At 44.8% G+C, this 20,183-nt stretch overlaps 1 long non-coding RNA gene across 1 annotated transcript in view; it reads right to left on the reverse strand.

Annotated features, from left to right (window-relative positions):
* LOC138845452 (uncharacterized) overlaps positions 1-20,183 on the reverse strand; it is a 181,915-nt gene that overhangs the window by 32,707 nt on the left and 129,025 nt on the right. The window contains exon 2 of the long non-coding RNA XR_011382716.1: positions 6,429-6,546. This is a non-coding gene — a long non-coding RNA (uncharacterized lncRNA). The remainder of the gene's footprint in view (positions 1-6,428; positions 6,547-20,183) is intronic.

The following is a 20,183-nucleotide window of genomic DNA, read 5'->3' on the forward strand; positions in this document are numbered from 1 at the left end:
TTATCAAAGCCAAAGGCAAGAAAGTGAGGGTCAGCCAGTGATGTGAATCTTCACCTTCAGTCATATTTCTCTTCTCTGGGGCATTCAAGTAAGGGTACAAGGCAGGTATATGCCAGGACAGTGGTCCAGCTGGTACCTGGAACCAGTAAAGGGTCTTCATGGAATTAGGGGAAATACCAAGAAAGGTCATTTCTGGAACTGAAAGAAGAAACGGAAGCTAATATGTATTAATTATTACATTGTAACATATATTCTAAAGAGGTACAAGTACTATGGAGATGCTTTATGTATATTATAATATTTAATCTTTAAAGCACTGCCAGAAAATCAGGATTCTTACATCCACTGTACTGCAGAGCAACTGAGGCCTGGGCAGATCCAGGAATATTCTAAAGGCCACACAGAGTAAGATCTGACTAATCCCAGATCAATCCAGGGTGAAAGTGACAGTGCCTTAGATTAAAAAAAATTTTTTTACATGAATTCTTCTTAAAGGCATCGCAGATCTTCATTCTGAATTTTAGAGACAAAATGCAATCTTACCTTCCTAAGCAGACCTGTGTCCCATTTGTTTTGCCACTACTGTAAGTGAATAACCGTAGTTAGAGTGGCAATCACTGTATGTCAAGTAGGGTTCTGTGTTTCATTTATTATTCCTCATTCTAGCAATAATTATATTTTCCAAACAAGGAAACTTTAATTCAGAAAGGAAAAGGCACTTTCCCAAAGTCAACTTTTGGTTCTGGCCAGGCTTTTCCAAACACACATCACATGCAATAACCCATGGCCGGGCTCCCGCTAGCTTCAAGGTTGGTATAAACTCCTTCCCAGGACCTCTCAACTCTGAGGGGACTGACAGACTCAACCAGGAACTTCGAAAACTGTCACACATACTCGTCACCATGCCCACTCCAAAGTTCACCCATCCTGTGAGGTCCCAATTCAAATAATCAGGCAATCAAGGTTCTTGATAGTTTTTCTTCCACAACATGGACAGGGGGTGGGGGTGGGAGTCAAGGCCTTGAAATGTCTACAGAGCACTGTGGGAAGAAAAGCACACTGATCCACTATGTGGTCCATTCAGAACAGTCCTTGTGTTCACCAGATATAACTGACACAGTCTCTGGACACAGTTGCTGCAACTTGAACAGTCATCAGAGATTTCCCAACACACACTGCAGGTGTTGTATATCTTGTCTGAATACAAGGGAAATGTTATAGAACTGCATAAAATATGTAACATTCTGTTTCCAGAATCAAGAGTTTCTCCTGCCAACCACTAAGATCCTGCTAATTGATACACTGTGGTTTTTGGCCAGCCAGTGTCATATTTCCATAATGTCAGTTGGTGGTAGTACATTTTATTTTTTATGGTTTGCTTCCACTGTTCACTCTGGGTGTAGAGCCAACTTTCCCACCACAGCATTCACTGTGAATTGTTGGGTACAGAGAAATAGCATTTCTTTTTTTTTCTTTTTTTTTTAACTTTTATTTAATGAATATAAATTTCCAAAGTACAGCTTATGGATTACAATGGCTCCCCCCCATAACGTCCCTCCCACCCGCAACCCTCCCCTTTCCCACTCCCTCTCCCCTTCCATTCACACATGATTCACTTTTCATTCTCTTTATATACAGAAGATCAGTTTAGCATACATTAAGTAAAGATTTCAACAGTCAGAGCAATAGCATTTCAACTTCTGTGTAGACTTCCTGCAGAGAGGCCAAATATTTTGTGGTACTAATTTTGTTGTATTTGCCTGTTATGTTAAAAAAAAAAAAAGAAAGAAAAACAACCAGCAAGAATACAGCTGTGTTCAACCTCTAAGCAGACTCCTATGCAATGGCCCTTTAGTAAGGAGCAAAGGAAGAAGCTACAAGGGCAAGAGAACGGAGTCTTTTACAAAAGCCAAGTAGCAGGCTCCAGGATTAGTTACTAGCAAGAGTTAACAGGTTGTCAGGGCCGGCACTGTGGCACAGAAGGCTGTCTCTGCCTGTGGCAGAGACACCTATGGACACCTATTCATGTCCTGGCTGCTCCTCTTCTGAACCAGCTCTCTGCCTATGCCCTGGGAAAACAGTGGAAGATGGCCCAAGTGCTTGGGTCCCTGCATCCACATGGGAGACCTGGAAAAAGCTCCTGGCTCCTGGTTTCAGATCAGCTTAGCTCTGGTGATTGTGGCCATTTGGGGAGTGAACCAGTAGATAGAATACCTTTCTCTCCATCTCCCCCTCTGTCTATAACTCTCTCTCTCAAATAAATAAATTAAAATATTTTAAAAAATACCAAGCAGTTCATTTAGGAATCCAAAAAGTGGAATTTTTTTGTGGAAGATTTATGTGCTTATCTAAATAAAGCTAGAGTAGTAGATCTAATCCCAGAACTCCATTGTTTGTAGCCAGGTGTGAATGAGACCTAATGGACTTGTACACATGGACTTTTTTTTTCAGGTTGCCCAAACAAAGAACCCAAATCATTTATTTCTGATGGACACAGGATAATCAAATGACCAGAAAGACTATCCTATCTGAATTAACATTTTTAAAATGTTATTCTAAATATCATAAGGTGGAATTAATAAAAATTCTTGCCTTCTCAAAATTAATGTTTGTCTACATAATGATATAGGTGTTGGATGAACAAGATTCAGAGAGAAAGTCATATACAATGAAATTGACATTCTTTAGTTGAACCAAGTACAATTCGCAGTGTGTTGGTTTTTTGTATGATAACCTTGGCTTGTCCTAGCCATTTAGAAAATAAATCTTCATTATATCTCCTGAAGATGAGACACCCATCTGTCAGTTCATTACAGTGGTTGTAGAGAAAACATTTGGAAGGGATGACTTAACAAAAAATACTTCTTGGCTGGACAGAACTCCCCAACTGCAGAGAAGCAGAATGATGGCATCTTGGAAAACACAGAAGCTGGAAAGAACTCAGAACCCTGCTAGAGAAGAAACCAACCTGGGAAAGTCTCCACACACTCAGAATAACACTGCTATGGCAGCAGATGCTGGAGAAGAGTGTGCAGCTGCCAAGCATGGAGGAACAATAGCCAGAGATGCAGGCATAGCCTTCAGGGGTGTTGACACCATGCATCAGTGAAGAGATGGTAACTGGGAAAGGACAGACCATGCCTTGTGATGCAAAATAACAGCCAGACTTAGAAAGAAAATACTACAGTGGTATCTTTTCCCAGAATCCAAGTTGTTGGGAACAGTAGACCTAGACTCAGTCTCCTGTACCCAGAGTTAGAGGAAACCATTAGTAGAGAGACCTTGCTTTTGCCTCTCTATTACCCAGTCTCTTCGGATCACAGCACCCAATGCTTTCTTCTGTGGGATTGCCCCTCCCTCCTTGCTTCTGAATATATATTGAGTTGGGCTGATATCATCCTGGGTCCAGTGATTACTGTGGAACCCTAAACCATGCAATTAGGGCATACAAGGCACCCAGACATAACTGGTGCAGAGGTGATAAACCATGACCAGGTCTGCCCATGGACAGACCCCAAGAAGATGTAGATAGAAACTCCCTAGGCTCTGTTATTTACTGCAGGAAAGGAGGAAACTTACTTCTGGATTACTACTATAGCACAAAAACTTCAAGGTCCAGATATTAGGCTTGGGTCATTTATTGCTAAGCAGAGCAATCAATGCCATGTATCATGGTAGAGGTTTTTTCTGGATGGCGAATTGGATGGCTGGGTGAGTAAAAGGCCTGTGACCCCTGACCTAGTGAACATTTTCTCCAGATGAGTTGCTAAGACTTTGTGCCTCCTTCGAGCCAAACAAGAAAGGCAACGGGAGCCCCAGGCACACACTGGCATCCTCCTCTAAGCTGTGCACCACTTACCTAATATTTTGGAGGTAAAGCAAAGGAAATAGCACTTGAACTGAGTCCAAGTTGACACTGTTGCCAATCCTTGAACTCCATCTATGTTTAAGTGGCTGAATTAGCACAATCTAGCACATGGCATTTCAGAACCAATCAGTACTGGCTCAAGGATGTGGGTGGAACAACTGAAAGGGAGAGGAAGAATCTCTATTAATTGTAAAATCTGATTTATTTATTTATTTGAGAGAGAAACAGAGTGAGGGAGAGAGAGAAAGAAAGTTTCCATTGGCTGGTTCACCCCCCCCCCCAAAGCCAGAGCTGAGCCAGACTGGAGCCAGAACCCAGAACCCTGCAACTCAGCCCAGATCTCTCACAAAGGTGCAGGGAACCAACTATTTGAGCCATCATCTGCTATCTCTTCACCTGCCTCATCCTGCAGGGTCTGCAGTGAGCTGCAATTGGTTGTTAGAGACAGGAATCAAACCCAAGTACTTTGATATGGGATGCAGGCATCTTTACTGGTATCTTAACCAGAGTCTTAACTACTAAGCCAAATGCCCACCTCTCCCCCTTCCTCATTATTTTCATGGCTATGAAGTTATTGTACCAAATCTACTGAGAGTCTTATTACCATATAAGAGATCCTGCCAAAGAATGGAAAAGCAAAAAAGAAAGAAAATGGAGTGAGAAGATAGAGATGGAGAGAAACTAAGTGCTGAAGATATCACTTAATCCTGTATATAAATCTAGCTTTTTTTTTTTTGAGTATTCAATTTTAGGTGTCAAAATTTGCTTTTTCTTAAGTTGTCTTGTGTTCAGATTATATATTTTTTAAAGATTTATGTATTTGAAAAGTGGAGTGACAGAGAGGGAGAGACATACAGAGAAGGACATCATCCACCAGTTGGTTCATTCCCCAAATGGTCCCAATAGCCAGGGCTGGGCCAGGCCAAAGTCAGGAGCCAGGAACTCCCATGTGGGTGGCATGGGCCCAAGTCCTTGGGCCATGAAAGCAGAGCAGCTGGGACTCAAACTGGTGCTCCTACATGGGATGCTGGTATTGTAGACAGTGGTTTAATCCATTTGTGCCACAATGTTGGCCCCATATTATATTTTTCTTATCAAAAAGAGTTCTAATTTATTGTGATTTGTCAACATTATTTTGAAAGATTTTCTTGAAGTTTTCAAGAATTAAGATTCCCAAGTGTGTCAGTTATTTGCCTACTGTTTCTCAGCCCTGGAACCACTCCCCACTCACCTCCCTGTGCTGTGTGATTCTAGAGTAGGCAGTTCAAAAACTACATAGCCCAGAATCCCTTGTCACTCCTTCCTGTTAGTTTTGGGCCAACACTGAGTTACGGGAAGGACACTAGAAATAGGTAAAGGAAAGAAAGGACTCTTCCTGCTTCCAGTTCTGGCACCTGGAGCAGAGCTGTGGCTGTTACTCCAGCATCTTTTAGCACTCTCAGCTCACTATCAGAAGCACCATCAGCAGCGGCAGGTTCCCCCTTAGTGGCCGAAGCACTGACATGGGGATGCCCCGGCAGCAGGACAACCCCCTGCACAGCTCAAGTGGTGATGCTGCGGGTAATAGCAAAGTCCTCGCGACTTCTCCTTCAGATCTCTGTGCTAGACTCATGAGCGAAATCAATGCTTTTTCATTAAACCACTGGGGGGAGGACAGGCATGTTCTACAGCACTATTGTGGTAATAATTCCTTGTTAACAAGCTACTACACCAAAACCATTCCTGTCCACAGGGTCCCAGTGGGAACTGGACAGCTTAATAATCTCCAATGAGGTCATGAATGCTGACACATACATGGTTCACCTGAAACCAACAAGCCAGTTATGCCTGGGTGAACAGTCCCAAACCTGCAAATTCTCTGGGGGAGTACTTCCTCAAAGAGACACATGGTTGTCTTCAAATAAAGGTATACTTATATATGATAGCACTATTACTCCATCCCCACCCCAGCTAACTAGAAATACTTTGGCTTGACCTATTTTGCCATACGTAGAACAAGAATAGTACCATATGTAGCTATTGATACTATGTTAATTCTAGTCTTACCTACTGTTCTACTTATTTACTGCTACACAACAACCCCCTCAAGGTTCAGTGGCACAGAACATCATTTTATTATTCTCTCAGATTTAGTGGGTCAGAAATCTGGGTTGGGCAGATGAGGGATGGTTCAAACCTACTCTACAAGGTCTAGGTATCCAGCCAGAAAGACTGGAATGCATGGACTTGTTACAAATGGCTTGGCTAGATTTATCTCAAAGGTGTAGAAGGTGGGCTCAGGGTACCTAAATGTGACCTCTCCATTACAGCACCATAAGGTAGTCACACTTACCACACAGAGGCTCAGGGTTCAGGAGTGAGAATTCCAGAAAACCAGGCAGAAGCTGCTTGGCTCCCTTGATCTAGCCTCAGAAGTCACACAGAATCTCTTGTGCCCTACTCTCTTGGTGAAGTAGTCACAAACCCATCCACATTCAACAGGATGGGACAGTGTCAGAAAACTGTCAAAGAATATGCAGTCCTATTGTGGAACCCAAAATCCACAACATCCAGTACTCACTTGGAAAATGATGTGCAACTGAAGTTCTTCCTCCTTTCTTAAAAGGCATGTGTTTCTTGTATCATCAATACCGCAAAACTCCTGCACTAGCTGTGGCCCCAGGAGTCATGAGGATAACCTAATGAAGGCAAAGAACTCTGATTCCCCCATTCTTGGGTAGTTTATCACCTTCTGAAAATGCAGCCGTAGGCAATGTAACTCTCAAGCCTGTATGTGAAACTCACAAATGTTTAAGCTAGCTAAGATAATTCTCCACATGGTATGTATCATCTTTTAAAATCTGTTTTGGGCTTAGTTCCTTACATCCCCTGCATGAAACCCATCCCATAGTATGGAGCAGGTTTCATCCAGATGACATGGATGCTCAAGGCCTCCCAAAATAATCAACCTTTAACACTAATTGAGAGACACTGATCCTCAGGGTGTGTGTATGTGTGTGTGTGTGTGTGTGTGTGTAGCTATCATGACCAACAATGAGGCCTTCAGGCCTTTTGTTACCTACATAAATCACCCATCAGTTTTAGAAAAAGGTCCACAGATGAACCTCTGAAGCAGCTGGGTATTCCTGCTAAAGAGACTGCTTGGGTCCAGACAGATATGTCTTTCATCATGTCCACAGTCACACTGGAGAATGAAATTAACATCAAACTCCCCTAACCTCACACACTGAATATGCAAATAAGAAGAATCCCAGCACCAGCTATCTAGCTCTGCTTCCATCACAAATGGAAGCCATAAATGGGTTCTGCAATAAGAGAGGCTGTGGATTGTCACCAAGTGGCCCCATACACAGTTAAACAAATGTGGGCTAGTGAAGAGTGTCCCCAGGCACAAAGGAGTTGCATATAAAGGCCAAGGCACTCTGCAATACTTGCTGACTACAGCCCTGTTCCTATTAACTTGGGCTCATGATACTATCAACCATCTCAATTGTCATGGGGTGTCCTGGTTTCAAGCCCTCTGACACAATCATTGTAAAATCTGTAGTATCTTCACAGCAGACTCATAGAATGGCAGATGTCCTAAACAGCACTCTGGCCTCAGAATGAGCCCTTAAGGCATTCAGATCTGGCTGAAGAGCCCATAAGAGTATTTTAGGCATGGAAAGCCAAGACACTCTGGCAAAAAAAAAAAAAAAAAAAACTAACTAAATGAAAGATCTCTGTGAGTGAGATCCCAGTAGGAAGAATGGGCCATCAAAGAAGGAGGTACCTTTCTCTGAAGGGAGGAGAGAACTTCCACTTTGACTATGACCTTATCTAAATAAGACCAGAGTTGGTGAACTCAAGAGGCTTCCATAGCCTTGGAAACTCATGACTAGAGCCTAGGGAGATTTCTGACTCCATAAACAAGAGTGTCAAATTGTTAAGTCAACAACAAGAGTCACTGTGCACTCACTCCTTATGTGGGATCTCTGTCCTTAATGTGTTGTCCAATGTGAATTAATGCAATAACTCATACTGAAATAGTATTTTACACTTTATGTTCTGTGTGGGTGCAAACTGATGAAATCTTTACTTAATATATACTAAATTGATCTTCTGTAATAAAGATAATTGAAAATGAATCTTGATGTGAATGGAATGGGAGAGGGAGTGGGAGATGGAGGGTCGCAGGTGGGGGGAAGTTATGGACTTTGGAAAATTATATTTACTAAATATTAAAAAAATAAAAAAAACTGTAGTATCTTTTGATATTGACTTTTCCTCTAAAATTCAGTTACTTTCACACCACACTCATGACCATTACTTGGATATTTCAATCAAAAGTCAATTGTCACTGGGGCTTGTGTTGTGGCACAACAGGTTAAGCCACTGGATGTGACATCAGCATCCTCTATCAAGTGCTCTTTTGAATCCTGGCTGCTCTGTTTCTGATCCAGCTCTCTGCTAATGCACCTGGGAAAGTGGCAGATAAAGATGCAAGTACCCAGGCCCTTGCTATCCATGTTGGAGACCAGGATGGAGTTCCTGGATCCTGACTTCCTCCAGACCTGGCTATTGAAGGCCATTTGGGGAACAAACCTGAGTATGGAAGAGACAGATCTATCTTCCTCCCTTCTTCCCTTCCTTCCTTCTTTCTTTCTCTAACAAATCAATCTTTTTTTAAAAAAATTAAGAATCATAGTTCCTCAAATTTTTGTAGCATACAACACATTGCAGCTTTGATCCCAAACTACCAAAAGTTTCAACAGCACAATCCCTGTTCTTATCTGAGTCTTCTTAACCCTCACTTTCTCCATTTATTGCAACAAAGGCCCTCAATGGTACTTTTCTCCACCTTCTCTTACTCTCTTCTGAGACACCCTCAGGGCTGTATGTGGTAGAGCTCAGACAGCTCCAGCACTGGGTAGAGATCAGCCAGACTGCAAGCTATCTCAGCAGGAGATGCCAGGACGTACTCAAAGGTCTATTTGCAGAGCCAGGCATGACAGAGAAGGAAAAATCCAAAAAAAAACAAAAAAAACAGAACAGCTCTGCTCTAACATAATGTTTTGTGTATTATGTTTTTGCTCCGAGGTGTGCAGACACCTTGCCTAAAAAAACATGCTTCCACTTCTGGTAAATTGTCAGAAATGCTCCCTGCAAGACTTGGAAAGCAAGGTGTCTGTTCGTTTCTACAGAAACCTCAGCTTGACAAGAGGATCCTCATTCTACAGCAATCTGCAGCACAAGATCTGACCCAGAATATATGAGAGAGTAGGGGAAAGAAAAGGGCAGGCTAGGATTACAAGGAACGGGCAGACATAGAACTCTTGTTTCCCAGTTTCTGGAAGGACATATGCCCAGCACTCCAGATCAGAGCTCCTGTTAGTGGAATGATTTCCCTTTCCTGCTGCAGCGCTTACACTCCATTGCGTCTCTCAAAGCATGCACCTCTCCCTGCTAGAACCCTGGTGCCTCTTCTTCTTCCTTCACGGAGACCCCATCTCCTGGTCCCACTAATGCCATGCCTGCCTGTACAGAGCCCTGAGATGCTAGATGTGCAGTGATTGCCCTTTATAGGCTTTAGCAGAGTCAGCAGAAGAAAGCTGGTCCAGCCTGCTGGTGAGTGCCATGGACGCCCTTCCAGAACACTCTCCTCTGCAGCTTCCCATGACAGTCACCTGGGTCCAAACTCCTTGCTGCCTGCACTTCCTAAGCATGCATTGTCAACCATGATCTTCTCTGTGCCCCTCTGCCCAGGAAAACTCTGCTCCAGGGGTCCAGTCCCCAGATATGGCAGCATTACTGCTTCCCACCCTAAAGAGTTGCAACCACCTGTTTCTGTACTAACCCCTCATGGACCCTGAATATACACTCACCCCACTGGCCACAAATAGGGAACAAGTTACAGCCCAAGCTGTAGGTACTGTCACTCCTGCCCTTGTCTAGACTACTTCTGCACATCGTGCCTCAAAGACAAGTCCCTTATGTTTACAGTCTGTCAAGGACCTGCCAATACAGTGAAGAGGAGTCAGAGTTCACCTACAATGAGGAGAATGAATCTCTCAAAGAGAAACAAAGCAGAGGGAGCATCAAAGGGTGAGGCTCAGTTCAAAAGCTCAATGCTGCTGGCAGGGATGGCAGGGTGATGACTGGTGCAAAGAGATTTTGCCACAAGAACTGAATGCCAGCCTCCTTCTTTATTGTGAAATCCTCAATACAACAAAATGAGCTTCTCTTGGGGCTGAAAACAGTGGATCTCAAATCTTAAGGTGCATCAGAATTTCACTGGGATCCACTCCCAGGGTTTCTGATTCAACAGGTCTGGGGTACAAGAGATCTGCATCTCTTGCAAGTTCCCACCTGATGCTGATGTTGTTGGTCCTGGGAACACATATTGAGAATATTGTATAGAGGCTTGACTTCTGAAGAAAGGGGACTTGGTCTCTAGAGAAAGGGGAAACTGTGGGTTAAGAGGAGGAAACTGCATAGAACTCTCCCGAGAAGAGGTCATGATGCCCTGAAACACTGCTGGATGCAAAAGAGAAACCCATCTTCCATGGCACGTGCTTGTGGGAAAAGGACTGGAGGTGGGGTAATTTCCCCTCAAGCCACCTAGCCAAGGACGAGACCTGCAGACCCTGAGAACTCAGATACTGGTGCAAAGTGCTTGGCCATCTTCAGTTTCCAAAGCAGGAATAGTGGCTCAGTAGCTTTGCTCAGAAGGCATAGGGCAAAGGGCTTTGCATTTTTCCCAGGCCCAGTGAAATGGCATTGAGCTCACATTAGTACCATTTGCCCTGGAGTCAAGATCAGATCTGCATTCTGTGTGGCTCCCCTGTGTATTTTCACAGCACCATGAAGCACTTCTTTAAGGCTGGTATTCCAGTAGGCTGATCCTTTCCTTTCTCTAAGATAGGGGAGGGATGCCTTGTGGATGATCATGGATACTAAAGCACACAGCTAGTTCCTTCCCAACAGTGACTCTTTAGTGTAACAAAATGAGCTTTCCTATGACCAGCCACAGCCTTGCCCCCATCCTCCTGTGCCTTTATGAACACAAAGCCCAGCAGGAGAGGTGCAGTTACCAAGACAATGGAAGTTGATGCTCAGAGAAATATTAGTTATAGTGAAAACAAGCCTGGTAATTTTCCCTGAAAGCAAGCAAGCCTGGCCATCTGAAGTATATGCATTAAGGGGCAGGTGGCTGGAGATATATAAAGTATACAGTGCAGGATGATACTGGGAGGCTCAATGAAGTAAAAGTTTCTTGGTAAAAATTGAGGCACCAACCTCTATTTCCTAGTGTCTTAGAAGCTCAGATTGCTTTATGAGCTTGATTATTTAAAAGATAACCGTTGGGGCCAGCACTGTGGTATAGCTGGTAAAACCGCTGCCTGCGGTGTTGGCATCCCATATGGATGCAGTTTCCAGTCCCGGCTGCTCTACTTCCAATCCAGCTCTCTGCTATGGCCTGAGAAAGCAGTAGAAGATGGCTCAGGTACTTGGGCCCCTGTACCTGCCTGGGAGACTGGGAAGAAGCTCCTGGATCCTGGCTTCAAATCAGAGCAGCTCTGGCCATTGCAGCCAATTAGAGAGTAAACCAGCAGAGAGAAGACCTGTAACTCTGCCTCTCCTTCTCTAACTCTGACTTTCAAATAAATAAATAAATAACAGAAGATAACTGTTCAATAGCCCATTTTGGGTGACTAGTTTTTAAAAAGGTTTACATATTTGAAAGGCAGAGTGACAGCATGAGAAAGAGTTAACAGCACGAGCAAGAGTGAGAGCGAGATCTTCCATCTGCTGTCTCACTCCTCAAATGGCCAGGCTGAAGCTAGGAGCATGGAACTCCATCCAAGTCTCCAACATGGACGGCGGAGGACTCAAGTACTTGAGCCATCATTCTCTGACTTCCCAGGCATGGAAAGCAGGGAGCTGAATTGGAAACAGAGCAGCTGGAATGCAAATGAATATTCCAATATGGGATGCCCGCATTGCAATCATTAAGCCACTGGCCACAGTGCTGGCCTGGTTCTATGTATTTTTACCACGCATCTTCAAAGTTCTCTAACAGATGCTCCTAACACAGAAATGAAAACAAGTGGTTCCTGCCCTCGAGCATCACTTGTCCATTACTCAGATATGGCCTGTCCTGCAGTCCAACATTCATGGTTGAGAGGACAGTGCTACATCCAAGAGCACAGGCTGAGATGTCACAAACACCAGGTGTAAACCCTAACTCTGCAGATCCCTTGGCTATGAATGATAATGATTGATGTCACCAGATCACATTTCCCCCTCCTTTGAAATAGGAGTAATAATTTCTCCCTACAGGCTGTTAAAGAATCGATGACAAAATGCTTGCGCAGCACTGAACACCAGGCACGAAATGAAGGGCCTTTTCTTTCTTGGCTCCTGTCCCTCAGGTGCCTGCCCGAGATGACAACTGAAACAGGGAGATGAGCAGCTGCAGGCCCTAGCTCCCACCTAGCTGCTTCTGAACAACCGACCTGAGTACAATATTAAAGGGCTTAAAGATTTCACTGACAAGGAAGCATGGATGCTGCACCAGTCTGAGTTCTGAGTCTAGATCTGGGTTATTGCTTTGAGAATTGTGCCCCCATGTCTCCCTTCTGGCCAGGGCTCTGTTTTATCCCTCTCCCCTATATCCAAAATTCCCCATACATTTTCCACTTGGTCACATGTGCTCTATGGACCTACTGGCCTACTCTTTCTCTTTTCCTTTTTTTTCAGACGAACCCTGCTCCTGTGGCCCCAGTAATGACTTCTGATTCACTCATTCACCTGTGACTTCTTGTTTGCCTCTTAATCTAATTGAACATATCCCAAGACACTTGAACAACTTGTTCTATCTCAGCCACAGAATAAAACAAGACCAGAAAGTGCTCTTGATTCTGAGTCAAGTGAAAAAAAGGGACATTCAAGTGATGGGGCGCACGGGTGAGCTCAAGGTAACACAGACCTCTGTGACTCCTTTTGAGTCTTGGTCCCAATCCCCATTCTAGAAAACAATGCCATCAATATAAACCTAGCTTACGAGGCATGGCTGCTCTATCTTTCCAAGGATACCTTCAAGTTTAAAATAGGCATTAGAGTGCACTTGCCAGGGGAAGCCCCAGGACTATGGCAGCCCCTGCAGACTGAGAGGCCACTGCAGCATGTATGGTGCCTAAGAGGGATGCAGGAGCCTGAGTTGGGGCTAAAGTCGGGGGTGTGGGCTGGAACCACTAGGGTGAGTGTGCTGTGTGGCAAGGAAGGGGAAGGTGGGATCCACGTGGCTGGCCAAGGGAGGAAGCAGAGGTGCAGGGCTCCTTTGGTAATTAAGGGGAGTAGGAGAGGGCCCTCAGATGCTGTGGCAGGATTGGGGAGCAGAGATGCCTGGATGTGGATGGGGCTTACAGAAGGAAGGGGACCAGAGAAGCCATTTGGGAAACAGACCCAAAAACAGGTACAAGGGCCTACTGCATATGGGGGCAGGGCAGGGGGCTGAGGAGGTAGAAAAGAAGTGAAACAGATGCCAGCCATTTATCAAAAGGGGGCTGCTGAAGTACAATTTGGCAAAGGGACCCCAACTGTCCTGGTATGTGTAACGTGGACTAGGAGAGGACAGAGAGAAGTAAAGATCAGTGCCTCATAACAAAGCAGGCAGCAGGACACAGGGGCCCTGGAGTGCTGAGAGGGAAGGTGTCTGAGGCATCCCAAAGATCTGCAAGAGGGGTTCCATAGTGTAGGAGGATGGAGAGGCCTACAGGTGTGGAGGGAATTGGGTTAGTGGGGTTCTGGGGAAATCCCAGGGGTGAAATCAACAGGTAGAGATGTCTGCAGAGAAGGGATGCTTTCCAGGTGGTGTCTGGAGAATCCCCCAGGCTTAGGCATAGCCCAAGGGGAGGAGCCAGGCAGTCCCCAGTTGTGGGACAGGGAGGCTGAGAAGATAAAAGAAGGAAACTGACTTGGAAACTGATTGCTGCTGGTGCACAGAGGATAGGGAAGTGAAGAGGAAGGACATCACTCAGGCTCTGAGCAGGCTGGGTGGAGGGCTCAGGGGCAAGGACAGGTTGCCCCCAGTCTTGCTGAGTTCTGTGGGAGGTGGCCCAGGAGCATCTTTACGGAATCTGCAGACCTGGTCTGGAGTCAGTGTTCATTTTGGAGGTAAGGTCAGTTGAAGGCCTAGAAAGGGGGCCGGCACTGTGGCGCAGTGGATTAACACCCTGGCCTGGGGTGCCAGCATCCCATATGGGCACCAGTTCTAGTCCCGGCTGCTCCTCTTCTGATCTGGCTCTCTACTGTAGCCTGGGAAGGCAGTAGAGGATGGCCCGAGTCCTTGGGCCCCTGCACCCATGTGGGAGACCTGGAGGAGATTCCTGGCTTTGGATCAGCGCAGCTCCGGCCATTGCAGCCAATTGGGGAGTGAACCACTGGATGGAGGACCTCTCTCTCTCTCTCTCTCTCTCTCTCTCTCTCTGCCTCTTCTCTCTCTGTGTAGCTCTTTCAAATAAATAAATAAATCTTAAAAAAAAAATAAGGCCTAGAAATGGGTAACAAGCAGTGAGAAAAAGGGAAGGAAGTGATTTTAACTTCTCTCCTCTCCACAGTTGCCACTTAAGATGCCACCATGGTCCCCCCACCTTGGCCCTCATCTCCACCCCCATCTTACCACCCCCCCCAAGGCCTCTCCTTCCACTCCTCCCTCCACCACAAGGTTTGTCAGTGCCAGCCAGGTCTTCTACATGTGCACTGTGCAGTCAAGGGAGTCCCAGCCTCACTAGAGCTACAGCTACCTAAGTGCACCAGTGTCTTCACCAGTCCTCTGTTGCTGCAGAGCCACCATGCATCACACTAAGCCCTTCATATGCAGCACCTGCAACAAGGCCTTGCGGTGCTCTAGCCACCTGTAGCAGCACCAAGCTACACCTGTGCTGGGTTGCTGCCCACCTGCCAGCTCCACCCGCCCTGCCTGCACAGCTTCCAAGTCATCAGGGGAACTGCCACAGCTTGCACTATCTCCACTGAGACATGGCTATGCTGCCCTGCCCCTCTCTGGGCCACCTCTACGTACACTCCCTGGCTCCCCAGAGGGCTCAGTTTCCCTCTCTATTCCAAAGGAAAAGCATCATTTCATCTACCATCACCAACCTGCCCCTTTCTAGCTATGTGACATAGACTGGAGGCACTGCCCCTCTCTGGCCCTGGGGGCCAGACCAGCCCAGCTGTGCTCTGTGAGCCTCTGCATGTGATGGGACCTCTCCAAGCCTAATTTTTCTCTGTCCATGTGGAAGAGATGACAGGGCAGGGGCACTGTCCAGTTCATTTCTGTATGTCCCTTGTTCTGTTCACGACCACCTACTCTGTCCAATAAACCTTCTGTACTCTAAGCACTAGTTTGTATAGTGTGAATTTTACATTCTGATGGTAGACTTTGACAACAACAGGTATCCGGACAGCTCCAAGATGTGCACCATTCCTAAAATACGCCTTGAATTAGAAAGACTTTATCTGTTTGACACTGGCTTCCAACCTACTCAGACCAAGGGCTTAGTGTAAATCTCTTCCACACAGAGCCTGCAGGTCTGGGTATCTCTAAAGAGAGTGGAAGTGGTCCTGGAAAAGTTCTGGGGACCATGGACCTCTGTGTCGCTCCCCCTCTTCGTGGAGGAATGACACAGGACCCTGCGCTGTTCTTTCGTCTGCTCGGCCCTCCCCGGGTTTGCTGCTGGTTCCTCCCGGGTTGGCTACTATCCCTTCCACCTCCGTGGAAGGGCAGTTCCCCCTGGCCACATTCCCCACTTCCGCAGGGGAGCGGCACACCGCCAGCCGGCTCTACTCGGGGGCTGCACAGGTGTTCCTTCAGCTAGATGTTCCCCATAGATGTTTCCGGTGCATGCCGTCTCTCTCCTCCTTTATAGTCCTCCTCCGCCAATCCCAACTCGGCTGCCCACACGCCGAGTACGCTGCTCTCCTCCAATCAGGAGCAAGTCCTACAGTTTATTGGTTGAACTGGAGGCAGCTGTGCGGAAGCTGTTTACTTCTCTCCCAGCGCCATATTGTGGGAGAGCAGATGCATAGAATAAGTCCTAATTTGAGTAACTTAGTCTAGTCCGGATTGCTCCCCACACCTCTGAAAATGGGATTTCTTTTTTCAAAAGATTCTACTGAGAGACCTGTCATTTTCATAGAAATTTGAATGTCTGGAAACAAGAGCCAAGGAACAAAGCTGGGAAATCTGCCATTAAGACATTGCAAAACTCCAGGCAAAATATGATGGTGGTTAAGTCAAAGGTGGCATTAGCAAAGAGAAAGAAAATCTATGGAAAATGCTGCTGTTTTGATGATAGAACCAAAGGAACTTGTAGATGAGCTAGATATATTAGCAAAAAGCTAAATTACTGTAGAAGCCATTTCCTGAGTATCTAGCATGATGCAATTACTTTTCATTGAGAAGAGGAAGTTTGGAGAGACAGGGAAGAATTTAGGAGTTCCATTTTAGAAGTATTACTTTTGAATGACACATTAAGTACCCAAACAGAGAGTTGCAGTGGGCAGCTGGATAACAACATTCAAGTGTGGAGTTCAGAAGGGGGTCTGAATTGGAGATAAAAATGCCTGGGGTGCCTGAGTAGAGATATTATTTTAAGCCATAGCATTAGGTGTGCTGACTAAGGCCCAAGTTCTTCCAGAAGAGTGAACACAGCCTGTCATGTCATTTCACCTGCCTGGAATTCTCAACATTGAGACCCAGCTCATGCACAGGAGCCAGCTCTTCCAGGTGTGGCAGGACATGGCCAGATCATCTCCAAACCTTTCTCTTCCTGGCACACAGGCAAATATCTACCTATCCTTTTGTATCCAGGAGGGGTTAATGATCAGCTCTGGCCATTGGAATTAGGTAGAAACTGATGTGTGCCCCTTTCAGGCCCAGCCTCCAGAATACTGTGTTTTACCTGTTCTTTTTTCAGACCACTAGAAAAAAAGAATCTCTGGTCTCCATCAGATGTCAGAACTAGCAAAATGAATGCAACCTCAATGCACAGATAAAGTTCACTGTCAAAATATCCAGATTGGTGATGTGTATTTTAGTTACCTAAACACAATAGATTTCAGCCCTTGCCATTGACCAAATTCTCTCATTGTTTTCTAGGAGTGGGATTGTGAGATAGGAATCCCTCTTAGTCCTCAGCTCTTGCAGTCTCCATTGTCTCCAGCCTCCTGGGAGCTGTCCAGAGTCAACAATGGGCCTAGGGAAGTGACAGAAGGCTTTGTTCCTCCAGGTTTAGGATGATAATTGGGGTGAAAGGCCTTAGCCCACACTGTGCAGAGCACTCATCCTAGTTCACAGAGCCACAGGAGACAAACGCAGCTCACATCAGGCCTTGAAGGCTATGATAAGAACTTGAAGTTTGACTGTATGAGATGGGAAGTCATTCATGACTTTCAGCACTAAAATTGCACTGTACAACTTTTGAGTTCTAAAAACACACCCTAGAGGCTGTGTTGAGAATAGACCAGATGTGATGGAGGATTAAATATTAATGGTTATTTGGTCCAGAGAGTTGGCAGTGAAGACTGGGAGAAGTGTCTGGATTCTAGGTATATTTATGTAGAGGCAAAACATTTCCTGTTATGTTTCATGTAGATCTCAGATCTCACTTCCTCATTGCAGTTAGCCCATTGACCAAATGTAACTCCCTTGAAGTATCCCCCACTCTACCTGAAGTGGTCCTCTTACACTTGTCACTCTCCACTCTCTCCTGCTTTATTTTTCTTTGTCATCTCAGGCACATGAAATGATATGTGCCATTGCCAACCTATTCATTGTCATCTGTACAGAGAGAACATTGTCTTTCTGAGGGCATGGATTGGTTGTTGCCCTCAACATATCTCCAGAGCCTAGAATAGTGTCTGACCCACAGTTGACCTCAAATATTACTTAAGAAAATGAATGAGCCAATACAATCAGTCTTGTTGGGCCCATGAGTCTTGTTCTTAACACATCAAGCAGTAAACACAAGGCCCACCACTGCAGTGTATTGCTATGATGCACAGATGTCATCTTAGTGGCAAAACAAAGAAGTGATCTGGCCTCAAGCCACACCTTTCTGCCTACAGTCTGAGTATCTCTGGAAGGCCAGAATCTAAATATCATAGCAGTACAGGACCATTACCATCCAAGGCACCAGCATTTGGACAAGGATCCCAGATTATCTTCCCCTTTAATACTCTTATAAACTAGTCCTCCTTTCCTAGTCTCATTCAGGTACAGGCTCATCCCTGCAAGGGCAAGAGCTGGCCAAATTCCCAGCAACTCAATCACCTCACTGCTCAATTTTTCCTCAGGAAGTGCTGTTCAAATGTTTTCCCTGGACCATCTAATGGCAGCATATGCTGAGGCCCTTAGCATCTTCTCAGATAAAGCCAAGTCCCCCTCAAGTAGCTACATGTGTGTTAACTCCAGGCACTATGACATACAGAAGCTCTCTAGGACTTATTCCTCTTGCAAAACTGAAACCATTATGCCTGTTAAACAACAATGCCCCATTTCTCTCTCTTGTTCTTACCATAATAAAACAAATAAAAGGGGGCAGTAGTGCAGGAGGAAACTGTCAGAAGTGATGGACAAGGTTACTACCTTGATTAAAGTAGTAGTGGTGGTCTAAACTCACCAGCTTGTGCACATTCGGTATGGGCAGATTTTTGTGGGCCAATTATACCTCAATAGTGTACAATATATATAATGTAAATCAATGTATTTTTAAAAAAAGTCACCATACTCTTTAATAAAAAAAGAAAACAACAGAAAAAATGGAACAAAGAATCTCACTTACAGAGATGATCTGGCTGGATGGGATCACCTGCCTCCCACAGCAGGGGCCAGGGCCATGCAGAGTGGGCTGGAGCCACTTACTGAATGGACTAGGGCTTGCAGGGCATGGCAATGTGCACCCCCTGCTATTGCTGCTGAGTCTGGCATCTGCACCCCCTGAGGTTCCATGAACGACCTCATTCCAAGTTCTCAATTTAGCACACCTGAGCAGCCAAAACCAAAGGCAGTGTTTAGAAGGAATTGGTTTCATTTATGTTATAGCTTACTTTTTTAAAATTAAAAAGGTGACACAAGAAGAAAGGAACTGCTCTGCAAACTACCCAGATCCAACTACCCCACACTAACAGATACTTTTCCTCTTCCCTCCTTCATGCATATTTTCCATGGTTGTAACCTTAGGAACCTCAGAAATTTTTGCCCTCCATTATGCTCAATATTCTACCATAACTTTGTTTTTCTGTCTTGGAGTCATTAAAATACCATATGAATGGTTTTATGAAGCGGCATCATGTCAGAGTAACATAACTTTTAAACAATTCTCCTATTGTTGAGTAGTTAAGTTGATATCTTAAAAACATTTTTCTCATAATCATTGTTATAGAGTGCTTACAATGTTCTACACTTTTTAAAATTACTCTCTTTTGTTAACTCATTTGATCCTCACCACAACTCATAATTTAGGCCCCATCATGATTATCACATGAAGAAACTGGGACACGGTTGAGTTACATCACTTGCCCAAGGTCACCAGGTTGTTGAGACTTGTGGATGAGCAAGTCCAAGAGCATCGATGACCTGTCAGAGCACACATTAACTAACCACACTCTTCTTTTGCTGCAACAAATTTATCTGTGCAAATGTGGAGTTTCTATCCTGGAAAACACTGCCATAAATTCTTAGAGTTTGAAACTATTGGGTCAAGAAAAATGTAAAGACCTTTATGCCTCTCACTAAATATTTCCACAACATTGTTGAAAGGAGTTCTTCCCACTTCAAGCCTCACCAGTCATGAATAAGCATGTCAACAGGACCATATACCCACCAAATTCAAGTTCCATTATCATAATATTTCACTTTGCTTAGCATCTACAAAATGACTTTTACAGGTAGTGCACATTAGCAGTTCTTTGAATACTAAAAATGATGGACACCTTCCAATCAATCCTTGGCTAATCGTAGATGCTCTTTTTTGTTCACATCCCTTACACAGTAAAACACTGCATTCTTGAGAGTGCATGTGCATTTGAATAAGCTCTGCATCTTTTCTCCTTGTCAGACTTGACACAAACAAGTCATTTTCCTCTTGATTTTGTTATGTTCTACTATAAAGAAGTTTGCTCCATTAGATTCTGCTGTATTGACTGCATTATGGTGGTTGCATGGAAATTTAGTAACAGGGTAGCTTTTGATAGGCAAGATTCTTTTTAGGAAAATAAAGATGATAATATTATGTATGCCATATGATAGATAACAGGAAAAAATGAGAGC

Source organism: Oryctolagus cuniculus, chromosome 15, assembly GCF_964237555.1.
Source record: "Oryctolagus cuniculus chromosome 15, mOryCun1.1, whole genome shotgun sequence".
NCBI lineage: Eukaryota > Metazoa > Chordata > Mammalia > Lagomorpha > Leporidae > Oryctolagus > Oryctolagus cuniculus.